The sequence below is a fragment of the Neovison vison genome, chromosome 5 (genome assembly GCF_020171115.1).
Source record: "Neovison vison isolate M4711 chromosome 5, ASM_NN_V1, whole genome shotgun sequence".
Taxonomy (NCBI): Eukaryota; Metazoa; Chordata; class Mammalia; order Carnivora; family Mustelidae; genus Neogale; species Neogale vison.
Genome location: NC_058095.1, coordinates 134578158 through 134589411, shown reverse-complemented (window position 1 = coordinate 134589411; position 11254 = coordinate 134578158). Strand labels below are relative to the sequence as shown.

The window sequence follows — 11254 nt, the reverse complement described above, 5'->3', positions numbered from 1 at the left end:
GTACAAAAGCTATTAAGAGGAGGCTGGCAGAGGTGGAGAGATACTCTGGCCTTCATCTCTAAGCCTTCTTTGGCACTGCCTACTTCCAGACTTTATGAAAAGTAAAAAATAAATGCCAAAATGTTTTAAGTTATTGTCAGGGAACTCTGTCATTTGTGGCTAGACTTTTTAACTGATACACTGAGATTCACCCACTAGCCCCAGATCTGTATCTGTCTTGTTTCTTTGCTAGGCACTAAAATTCCTCCAACAATAGAGTCTTTTTATGTATTCTCACATCACTAAAATTCACTGATGCACTTGCCTGGCCTTTACCCAAAGTTTGCTTGTCTGGATTTCTATCTACTGGTTGTGTAACAGTGTTGAGACATTCATCATTGTACTGGCTCATGGGTACATTCCAAAATGGCTCTCCTTGATTCTACCTTGCTCATAGGCTGCTCTCTTCATTCTCTCATACCATGGGCTTCACTTGCTCTCTTCATTCCCACCCAAATTATCCAAGATCCTCACCATTAGGAGATCCCAAATGTCGAAGACTGTTTGTTTGGCAGTGATGGATCAGAAGAAATGACATAATGAGGTTGAATCCTAGCTCCTTTCCTTTCAGTCCCCCTCATCACTATAATAATCATAATCATAATCATAATCATAAATGCTTGATTTTTTCTCATTTTTGTGAATCCTGTTCTATCTGTTCCCTCCTCTCTAGGGTGATTGACTTTACCCTCCCCTTTCTCCTAGATTTTGACTTGTCTTTAAGAATGAAAATTACTGTTTTACAAATGTGTATGTGAGTTTTCTCACCCTAAACTTATGCAAATGTCCTCTTTGAATCTTTGTTTCTGGCTTTGTTATAGGCTAAGGGAAAAATGAATTAGCTTCAGTTTATCAGTTAGAAAGCATAGGATAAGAAATACATAGAAACACACAGATTGCGTAACTTTCCTACACTTCCCTCTTTATGACCTGGTCTCTATGACAATTTCTTGTATATGAGATGTGGTAATTCCTAGATGACAGGGAAACTGGAATAGCAAAGTTCTAGAGGCCAGATCAGGCCAGTAAAAGTCTACCTGTAAGGCAGTTTGAGTAAACAGAGGTAAGGGATCTCATTGTGACAATTTTCAGGCTGTGAAAGGGAAGACATTGCTATAACTATTAAAGTGAGGAGTAATAAGCAAAAGGGAGAATGGTGAAGCTGCCCACCAGACAGGGAAAGAACATTTCTAAACAATACATGAATAATAACTAGAACAAAAGACTTAGGATATTACAAGTGTATGAGTGGGACTAATCCCTTAAAAATCAATCATATGCTACGTCTACAGTTGTGCTGACCAGTATGGGCAGCCAATAGCCACAGTTGGCAACTGAATGCTTGAATTAGGGCTAATCCAAATTAAGATATGTTATAAGTATAAAATACACATGAGGTTTTGGGGCGCCTGGGTGGCTCAGTGGGTTAGGCCTCTGCCTTCGGCTCAGGTCATGATCCCAGGGTCCTGGGATCAAGCCCCACATCGGGCTCTCTGCTCAGCAGGGAGCCTGCTTCCCCCTCTCTCTCTGCCTGCCTCTCCTCCTGCTTGTGCTCTCTCTCTCTCTCTGTGTCAAATAAATAAATAAAATCTTCAAAAAAAAATACGCATGGGGTTTTAAAGACTTAGTATAAAAATAGAATGTGAAATATGTCAATTTTTATTATATGTCAAGGATAATATTCTGAATATCGTTGGTTAAGTAAAACATATCATTGAAGGTAAAAAAAAACAAAAAGCAAAACAAAACAAAAAAACCCACACAAACCAGCAATCCCATGGGTATGTATTCCAAGCATTCAGCAGTTTAGAGCAACTATGCAGGCCAATAGTGAGATTCTACCTTAAGGAGCTGTGTTGCCTGGTTTGAAAGCTTGGAATGTAAGCCCTTTGAGGATCAGGAACCTGTCAATCTCACATCTCCAGATTCTAGGAGTTCCTGGTACATGGTAAGGCTAAACAAAATTTGAATAATTGACTAATTAATTAATGACCTTCTGATAATGGCCAGTCAAGTTTATTCTATATCCATGGTCTCTGAGCTCATTTTTGGTTGTGCCTCTTATGGTCAATGACTGGCTAGGATGGTGGACAGATGCGTGGGTGGACAGATAGACAGAGAGACATATACCATGGGCTCTTTTCAAAATGTTAATAAGATTAGGAAATTCTGGGGGGAAACTAGAAATTTAAATAGTATCATATTTCCACATGCATAGAAAAAAAAGAAATGGTTTTCACCTCCCTTCCCTTCAGTTCTTCTGTTTTCGATAAGAATTAGAGAAAGTGGGTAGGATTTATGTGATGGTTGTCTATTGGTCTTCTAATTGGCCTTCCCTGATAACTCTATTAAAATATGTATGTTTTTATCCTCACATTCTTAGTCTACTTTCCCACATGATTTTTCTCCATAATTCATTTCACTCTCTGTATTTTTCATACTGGATATTTGCTTATATGTTCATTGCCTATTCAACTTTATTAAGTTCCTGTAAGGCAGGGACTTTTTGTTCCCAGTATCTGTGGTAGAACCTGGCAGGTGGTAGTGAACATATATTTGTTGAATGAATCAGTCAATGTATGATTAAAACAGATGCATGCTCAACATCTCTGAGAGCAATTTCAGGAATAATTGTAAAAAGGAGTCTTCCCTTGCCTAGGAACACTGATCTAGGCATAGAATGTGACTGACAAGGAAAAATAAAAGTATGTGAAGGGGGAAGGAAAAACCCTAGATAAATGATAATGTAATTAAAAAGATAAGGATAAAAAATGGAATTATTTTTATTCCAAAAACAAGGAAAATAAATTCTCAGACTCATGAACTCTCATAATTTTGTATTGCTAAGGAAATTTCAAAATGTAATAAATATAAGAAGAAATGCTTTCTTTTAATGATTAATCTTACGGAAGTCAGTGAACATGCAACTATTTTTATCATACTGTGAGGCAATGGCCTTTTGCATAAATAAGTACCAATGATATGAGACAAGCAATAAAGGATCCCAAAGATGCAAAATCTGTCCAGGCATAAACTGAAGGGAGACAAAGTTAAAAGCTAGGCAACTGGTTAACCTAGACTCGTTTGTAATATGGATGGAATTAGACAAATGTTGCAGTATTTTTCATCAGGATGTGTTTAAGGTCATTTCAGAATCTGGAATTTACATCTTCCTTTCCTCATTCACTTTACTCTAATAACTTCCCTTGAACTTTTGCCGGAGGAGTCTCAATTTTCTATACAGTTTATTGTTTTTGTGAGAACAGTGGAGAAAAGAGCCAAAGAAGACCTGTCACATTTAGGCAAGAAGATACAGATTCATGTTTGTAAAGCAGTAATTTCCATTCCCAAAGAAAAGGCATCTGAGGCTATATAGAGAAGGGGGTGAGAAAGCTACTGACTGTAGGGAGGAGGGAGCAGATGCTGGATTCCTAGCAATGGGAGGAAAGGAAGATTTTTTAAAAGTTTTGTTTTTTAAATTAGTATCTTTTTTTTTTTTTTTTATTGTGTAGTTCCAGCGACAGAGTGAAAAGGACTTGGGACAGAGCTGCAAAATTCAAGGAAGTTGAGCCAAATAGTTAAAAAGTTTGAGTTTATACATGGATGAGGGGTGTGTGGCGTGATAGTCACAGAAAAAAAACTGAAATGAGAGAATTCTAAAGAGGAGGCTGGCTGGGACAGAGGGGAGAAGGCAGGAGGGAGATGGGGGGAGGAAGGGACAGAGGGAGAAAGAAGGAGGAAGAGGAAGGGAGCGGGGACAGGAACGTGGGGGAGGGATGGAGGAAGGGAGGGAGAGACAAAACATTTCCATGACTGTATGGATTTGCCCAGGACTCTTTTATTCTAGGAAGTTGGAGACATGAATGCATATTTATTAGACATCTTTCAGGCTCACAAGTTCCTGTGATATGGCATGGATTGAGACAAGGATGAGACTGAGCCTTGACCTTGAGGGAGTCTAGTGAGTCCTAGCTTATGGAATTTGTTTTCATAAAATAAAACAGTTTCATCTCAGAAGTTAAGGTCAGAGGACTCACAGTAAAGGAAGAATTCTTCTGGCTCATAGTCTACTTAATGTTTCATAATAAAACAAACCAAAAAGCCAATTCTCATAGATATCATTGTTAACCACAGACATGGTTCTTAAAATATATCTCTATGACTCTTTCTGCCTCTGCTAACGCGAGTTATAAAACCAGCCATAACTTGGCGGCAACTGGGATTGTCATCTACTAATAAGCACTATTATTATTATTTTTTTTCAAAGATTTTATTTATTTATTTGACAGACAGAGATTACAAGTAGGCGGAGAGGCAGGCGGAGAGAGAGGGGGAAGCAGACTCCCTGAGAGCAGAGAGCCTGATGTGGGGCTTGACCTGAGCCAAAGGCAGAGGCTTTTACCCATTGAGCCACCCAGGTGCCCTGTACTATTATTTTTACTAGAGAAAGGGAAATAGAAAATAGAGAATACAAAAGATATCCTTTAAGGATATAAAGAGTATGTGTTTTCTAGAAAGCAATATGAGGCTTGTCAAGGATCCGGTTTCCCAATAAATAGTACCGGAGATATGCATACTAACTGGATTTTTTAAGGAATGAGAAAATGATGAGCAAAAGAACCGTCTTGTCTTAAAAGCAGACTAGGAAAAGAGAGCAGCTAAAGCTTATACCTGGAACTATGTATAAAGGCATAACATGATTACCAAAACTTCATATTTCTACTCAGTATTTAAATTTAACTCTGATAACATTTATTAAACTCTTGCAACTGTAAGGCATGCTGTGGGAACTACAGACTAAGCCAAAGGGCCAGTTATAATCCTTAAGAAATTTCTACTCCTGTCATTTGTTTATCAAAAAAGACCAGAATATGAGGCAATATATGTAAGGGAAGAATGTTAGAGTGATAAAGTAAAAACAAAAATTTTACCACAGATAAAAAAAAATTAATAAGTAATAATAACTTAAGTTGACATAGTATTTTCATTTTTTAAATACTTCTTAAACAGCTCATTCAGTAGGATACAGAGCAGTGTAATAGAAATGAGGACAGGGTTTTGAGTCCTAGCTCTGTCACATAATTGGCCTTGGTAAAATTATTTGACATCTTCTGAACATCCTTTTCTTTGCTTGTAAAGAGAGTATAAAATTGAGCATGGTATTTTAATGAAGATTCAATGGAATAGTTTATGTTAAATGTGTAGTATAGAAAATGGTATTAAGTTTTCAGTAAATGTCAGATATCGTCCTAATCATCATCGTCATTATCACCCTCCTCATTACTGGGCTATTCAGGGGATTATAGTAGATAAAAAAATACAACATCCTTGGCATGTAATACACTTCAAAAATGGTAAAAATTCCATCTGCACAATATGTGGCTTTATTTGTGATCAGTAAAGTCCAATGGATAGATATAGCCTTTTCCCCAATTTGCAAATGAGACAACTAAGAAAAATCTAATGGTTTGCCAAAACCACAGAGAATTAATAATAACCCTGTGCAAATGGCACACTGTCATGGCTAGAATTGTGGGTTATAGAGCCAAATTACCTGGATTTAATCCCTGACTGAACCACTTTGTGACTTTGGAAAGGTTACTTACATTTCTGTGCTTCAATTTTTATCATCTCGAAGGTTAGATTAATAGTGATATCTACCTCTTAGCATTATAACATACCGGTAGCCTATGCTTCAGATCATTTGGACAGAGATGTTTATTGTTCCCCAAACATCTATATGCTCCTCCACATTTCACAGACCTTTTGTAGTTAGGGCACAGGAAAATTTCTAACCAATGGTTTGTAAGACCTTTATCAAGTCTGGGCCAAAGCATTGAAGAACTAGTGGGAGCCTCTTCAACTCTTTCTTGCCTTACTGAAGTGGTCTGGAAATTGTACATTATTATGGCAGGTTTGCAAATCCAAACAACCTGGATCACTAAATAAGACACTGCATGGAGGACAGCTTCCTTGAGAAGACATCTGACCTGTGTCAGAATTGCTCTGGGCAAGAAATGAGCCTTTATTGTGCCAGGTCACAGAGATTTTTGGTTTACTTTTTTATGACAGCATAACCTAGCCTATCCTTACTATATAATCAGGATAATGAGTCCAGACCTAGAGCCCACCTACATTGTTTATTGGAATATCAGAGTAATCAGAGAAATACCTTCAAGTGAGTTGAAATTCTGAAGCTATTGAAAATATCAGGACAAGTTGTATTTGCTTCTTCTATTCATCATATTTGATGAATACTAGCTGCAAATTCTTCCTGGGTATGACCCACTGAAATTGCTGGCTATACTTATCAAATGCAGTTAATAATGTGACATCCGTAATTTTTTTTTTTTTAAACAATCATGTACCCCTAGTCATGCCCTTACCCAGAAAATAAGGATTAAAGACTCTCTGAGACCTTTCAGTGGCCCAAAGCAGGTGGTTCAGTTTGGGAGTAGGGAAAGGAGACTATGTGCTAATTAGGTATGGTTATTCATTTCCATAAAGTGGTCCTTGATTAGTTTCAGAACTCAAGTAATTATGGTGCCTTGTACCCAATAAATGTTCAATGGTGACGGCTATAATGTTGAGGGAGCATGGTCCAAAATCACTTAGGAATCTGGAAATGCAAGAGCTTCTTAGAAAATAAGAATAAAAGCAGTTAATTAAAATGTTTATTGGACATCAGAGTATTCATTATGTTATTCATTAAGATTTAAAACTCTATTATTCTTTTATTTTAATCTGAGTTTTTCCAACCTCACAAGAAATTTCCTGTTGATCAAGAGACCATGTTAAAAAAAATTAAAGAGTAGGATCCAGGGAACTCCGAAGAAATTACATTATGATTTGCAGAAAACTCAGAATGCAAATTTCTGACTGCCTTTCTTGAATTATGTCAAAACATTCCTTTGGCAGTCTCCAAAAAGGAACAAACTGAATAATATCCAAAGGTTCTGGAATCTGGCACAAGCACCAGCAAATGCATAGTAGCGCTTATGAGTGCAGAGCTGCCTTTTTCTGGCAGGGCATAGTGAAGTGTGTGACAACATAAATCCATGCTTCAAGTTAAGTCAGAACAGCTCAGTTTTTTTTTTTCCCCAATTTATTTATTTTCAGAAAAACAGTATTCATTATTTTTTCACCACACCCAGTGCTCCATGCAAGCCGTGCCCTCTATAATACCCACCACCTGGTACCCCAACCTCCCACCCCCCCGCCACTTCAAACCCCTCAGATTGTTTTTCAGAGTCCATAGTCTCTCAGTTTTAAGGGGAGAAGTTCAGAGTGATTCTCGGATACCTCTTTTGTTTTGTAACAATGGGTATCCCTGAGGTTCCAATCATCTACCAACTTGTTAACCAAGTATGTGATTGACAAGGTTAAAGAATGAAAAAAGCGCCACAAATTTTAAAAGCTGCTCCAGATAAATTATGAAAATTGGTATACAGGCAAGAGCAAACAGCTGTTGTTTTTCAATGAGTGTTCTCCATTCTAAAATTGAGTGAAGAGATCTTTGTCCAAAAAAAGAACAAAATATAAAACTATGCGGATTAAGAAGATTCACTTATCTACTCCCTAAAACATATTCTTAAATTATAGTTCAGCTTCATTTGATATAATTTCCTGAATCTCTTATGGATGATACAGTTTCATTATGTAAATGGTTTTGTTGAAGTATTTATTTTATAAAGCAGCCAGAGGCTAAACTCCCCACTGAGTTTTATTCTTTAGGTTCCCAAAGAGACTCTCTTTCTGTGAAATGCCAGGCTCTGGAAGACTGTTTTGGCTGTGATTTGTAGGGGATGGGGGCTGAATATGGAATAAATAAATACTCAGTAAGGGGTCCAGAGGGAACCAACATAGCTCTAACCATGTAACTATTGATCCACAGAACTCAGCATTGTCTAAGTGATCATTGAACTGATTTTCTTTTTTTTTTTTCAATTTAATTTAATTTTTTTCAGTGTTCCAAAATTCATTTTTTATGCACCACACCCAGTGCTCCATGCAATACGTGCCCTCCATAATACCCACCACCAGGCTCACCCAGCTGATATTCTAAGCAAGGAGTCTGTTGTTAGAATAACAAATGGCTGTTTTGCAGAGGAACTGCCTTAGCCACCATTATTCTGAATACTTTGCAGCCATCTCCATTCTGAACCTGCTAAGTTCACTTAATGTTTTCCAGGGCCCATGTGGGAGGGACATTACTCAGCCAAGAGAGGTAGTTTCCTAGTTTCAGCTGTTATCTGCACATAGAGAGGTCAGGGAACATAAATGCAAGTGGGCACAGTCTGATGTTAATATACTGGTTATTTTATATGTGTATCAGTTTACCAGTAGATTAGGAGATCTGTAGCTGTATATATGACACAGACCATATTTTACATGTTAAGTACTACAAATCAGCTGTTAACAGTGACTGATTTATTTCCTCTTTGATGCACCCTCTGCTAAGCTAGCGCAGTGGGTACCGTGGCGGTGCCTTTCATTAGTGTCCCATAATAGAGTATTTATGATGCTACTGTTGACTCATGGAGATGTATTTTACATCTCTGCATAGCAAGTTACAGTGCAAGACAGAAATAAGTTTCAGGATGAGGCATTAAAAAGAAAAGAGGTTTGGTTATGATTACAACAACATAATCATTACAAAGAAGAAATTAGTTACCTGACCAGGAAGTTCTTAAGCCTGTAGAAAAATGCAAGTAAGAGGGTACTGTTAGAATGTTTCCTCAAGGGGCGCCTGGGCTGCTCAGTGGGTTGAGGCCTCTGCCTTCGGCTCCGGTGGGTCGTGATCCCAGGGTCCTGGGATCAAGCCCCGAGTCGGGCTCTCTGCTCGGCAGGGAGCCTGCTTCCCTTACTTTCTCTCTGCCTACTTGTGATCTCTGTCTGTCAAATAAATAAAATATTAAAAAAAAAAAAAAAGAATGTTTCCTCAACCCAACTGATAACAGATATAAAGTCTCTGACACCCAGAAACAGGTTAAATAGGACTTTGTAGGGTAGCTACTGTGTGAGAATACTGCAGAAAGAGAATTCTTCAAGCTTGTTCCAATTATTACTTTTCTTCTAGGAAAATGGCCTTGTACCTTTATGATTTTACAGATACTATGTGTCATTTTTTTTGTTTTCTACAATATTATGCTTTATGAAAAACTTTACCTGGGATGAATTAAAATTATTTTTATTTTGAAAAATTTAGACCTTTATTTTAAAATTCTATTATTTCTGGGATGATTTGCCAAGCTTGATTTCTTTTGTTAGACCAGCATCATGCATGATGACATTGCATTTAATTGAGATGGAATCATCTATCTCATTTGTGTATAACACCTAAATCCCCATTTATGATGGAAGTGTTAGTTTGGCATATGGTCTTGGTCACTTTACTATTGCAAAACAGTACTGAAAGAAAGACCTAGGACATCCATGGTTAAAAATCAAATTTCAATCGCTTCTCGGCCTTTTGGCTAAGATCAAGTGTAATGTCTGTTCTTATCAGCTTAATATCTAATGCATCCTCTATTTGAGGACAATATAGTAAATGGATTTTTGGAACAGGGAGATGGAATAGGAGCTTGCTCCATCCACTCCACACATCGACCTGGTATTGTAGTACTTCCAGGAATGGTGTACCCCCTTGGGGGTTAAAAGACACAGTGGCAAATAACAGAGTTTGTTTAAAAAAAAAATCAAATTTCATAAATAGATCTGAGTCATAAGCTGGGATGCTATTGATCTGTTATTCCTGAGGTTCTTAACTTTAAACTTTACAAGCTAAAGAATAACTGCAATATTCCTGCATATCAAAACTTCCTATTTGTTACATTGGGATATAAAGAAGTGGAGATTTGTGAGAACTCCTGACCAAGTTCCACTGGAACTGGTTGGATCATCTCACAATTTCACTGTACTTCTTTTTAGTGTTTTACAGTTGAAGTGAGCTATATGAGATCGTTTGGGAATTTTTGGACACTAGTATTAATTATAGTTAATAATTACAAACATGTTCTATGTTTCTCAGGCCCCACCCAAAGTTGGATCATACTACTTTTTCATGAACAATATCTCCTGACTGTTGTCCTCCCTCCATAGGGAGAGACTTCCTTTGCTATCTGTCCCATATTTCAGAGATGAAGGGAAGGGGTTCCCAATGTGGACTCATGAATACCACTCTCAACACGATTTACTTGATCTTTCTCTTCTTCTCTTCCAGTGCACGTTGTTATTGGTTGTGATAAACCCTTTGGCTCCCTCAAATCCCTTACCCTCCAACTCCAGTGTTGCTTTCCCTGGTCCAAGTTGAGGGCTATTGAAATCATGCACCTCAGATCCTGAAACAAAGTTTCTCATTGTGCAAAGCCCACATGAGGCACACAAATGCAAATGATGACCATGCCCTGGGACCCTTGCAGATGGACTCATAGAGAAGAACTCTCCATCTCCTTTAAATTGCACAATGGTTAACAGCTTTGGAGGCTGAATGCAACTAGGTTCAAATCCCAGCTTTCCCACTTACTTGCTGTGTGAGCTCAGACAAGTTTCTTAACCTATCTTGCAATTTACTTAAAATGTTATGAATAAAACCAATATTTATTTCATAAGCTTGCTGAGAGGATTCAGCGATTTAAAATATGCTTGGGACAGTACATGGTGCATATACTAGATATCAGTTTACTTGGATTTTAAGTGCCAAATCAGTGCCATCTTGTGTTCTCAAGGGATCAAGATTATGTTTATGCAAACAGTTCTATCAATTTTTAGTTTTAGTGACCTGTCCTCACCCCAGTCCCTTTTCTGTCAGAAATGCATGGGGTCTGGACCAAAAGACCATCTGAGTCAGAAGTATCCTTTTGCTTTTTTCTAGCCTCTGCAGATTGTTACACTGACATTCAGTAGGACTTACCTGCCTCCTTTGTATTCATTCTTTCTCAAAGGCTACCCATTACCCTCACACAAACACTATCCTTGTGGAATGGTACCTAACAGACTGAAAGAAACAACTGAATTCCAAGTGAGCAAATTTAGGCTAGGCTGGGAATCTTGCCGTACAGGAAATTTTCAAAAGAATGATTCCTTTTAATTGCAATATGTTTACAAGACAGATCTTCAAATTAGCATTTACTTTGGGTAAATGAAGGCCTAATGCACTTGAGCCAAAAGTTATGTGTATTCCAACTTTGAGAAATGACATGCTTCAATGAGGCAG

The 11254-nt window shown here is 37.7% G+C and overlaps 1 non-coding gene across 1 annotated transcript; it reads left to right on the top strand.

Annotated features, from left to right (window-relative positions):
* The first annotated feature begins 9495 nt into the window (after positions 1-9495).
* On the top strand, positions 9496-9686 carry LOC122907930. Its single transcript, XR_006384798.1, has one exon. It is a non-coding gene; the product is annotated as a U2 spliceosomal RNA (small nuclear RNA).
* Positions 9687-11254: the final 1568 nt, after the last annotated feature.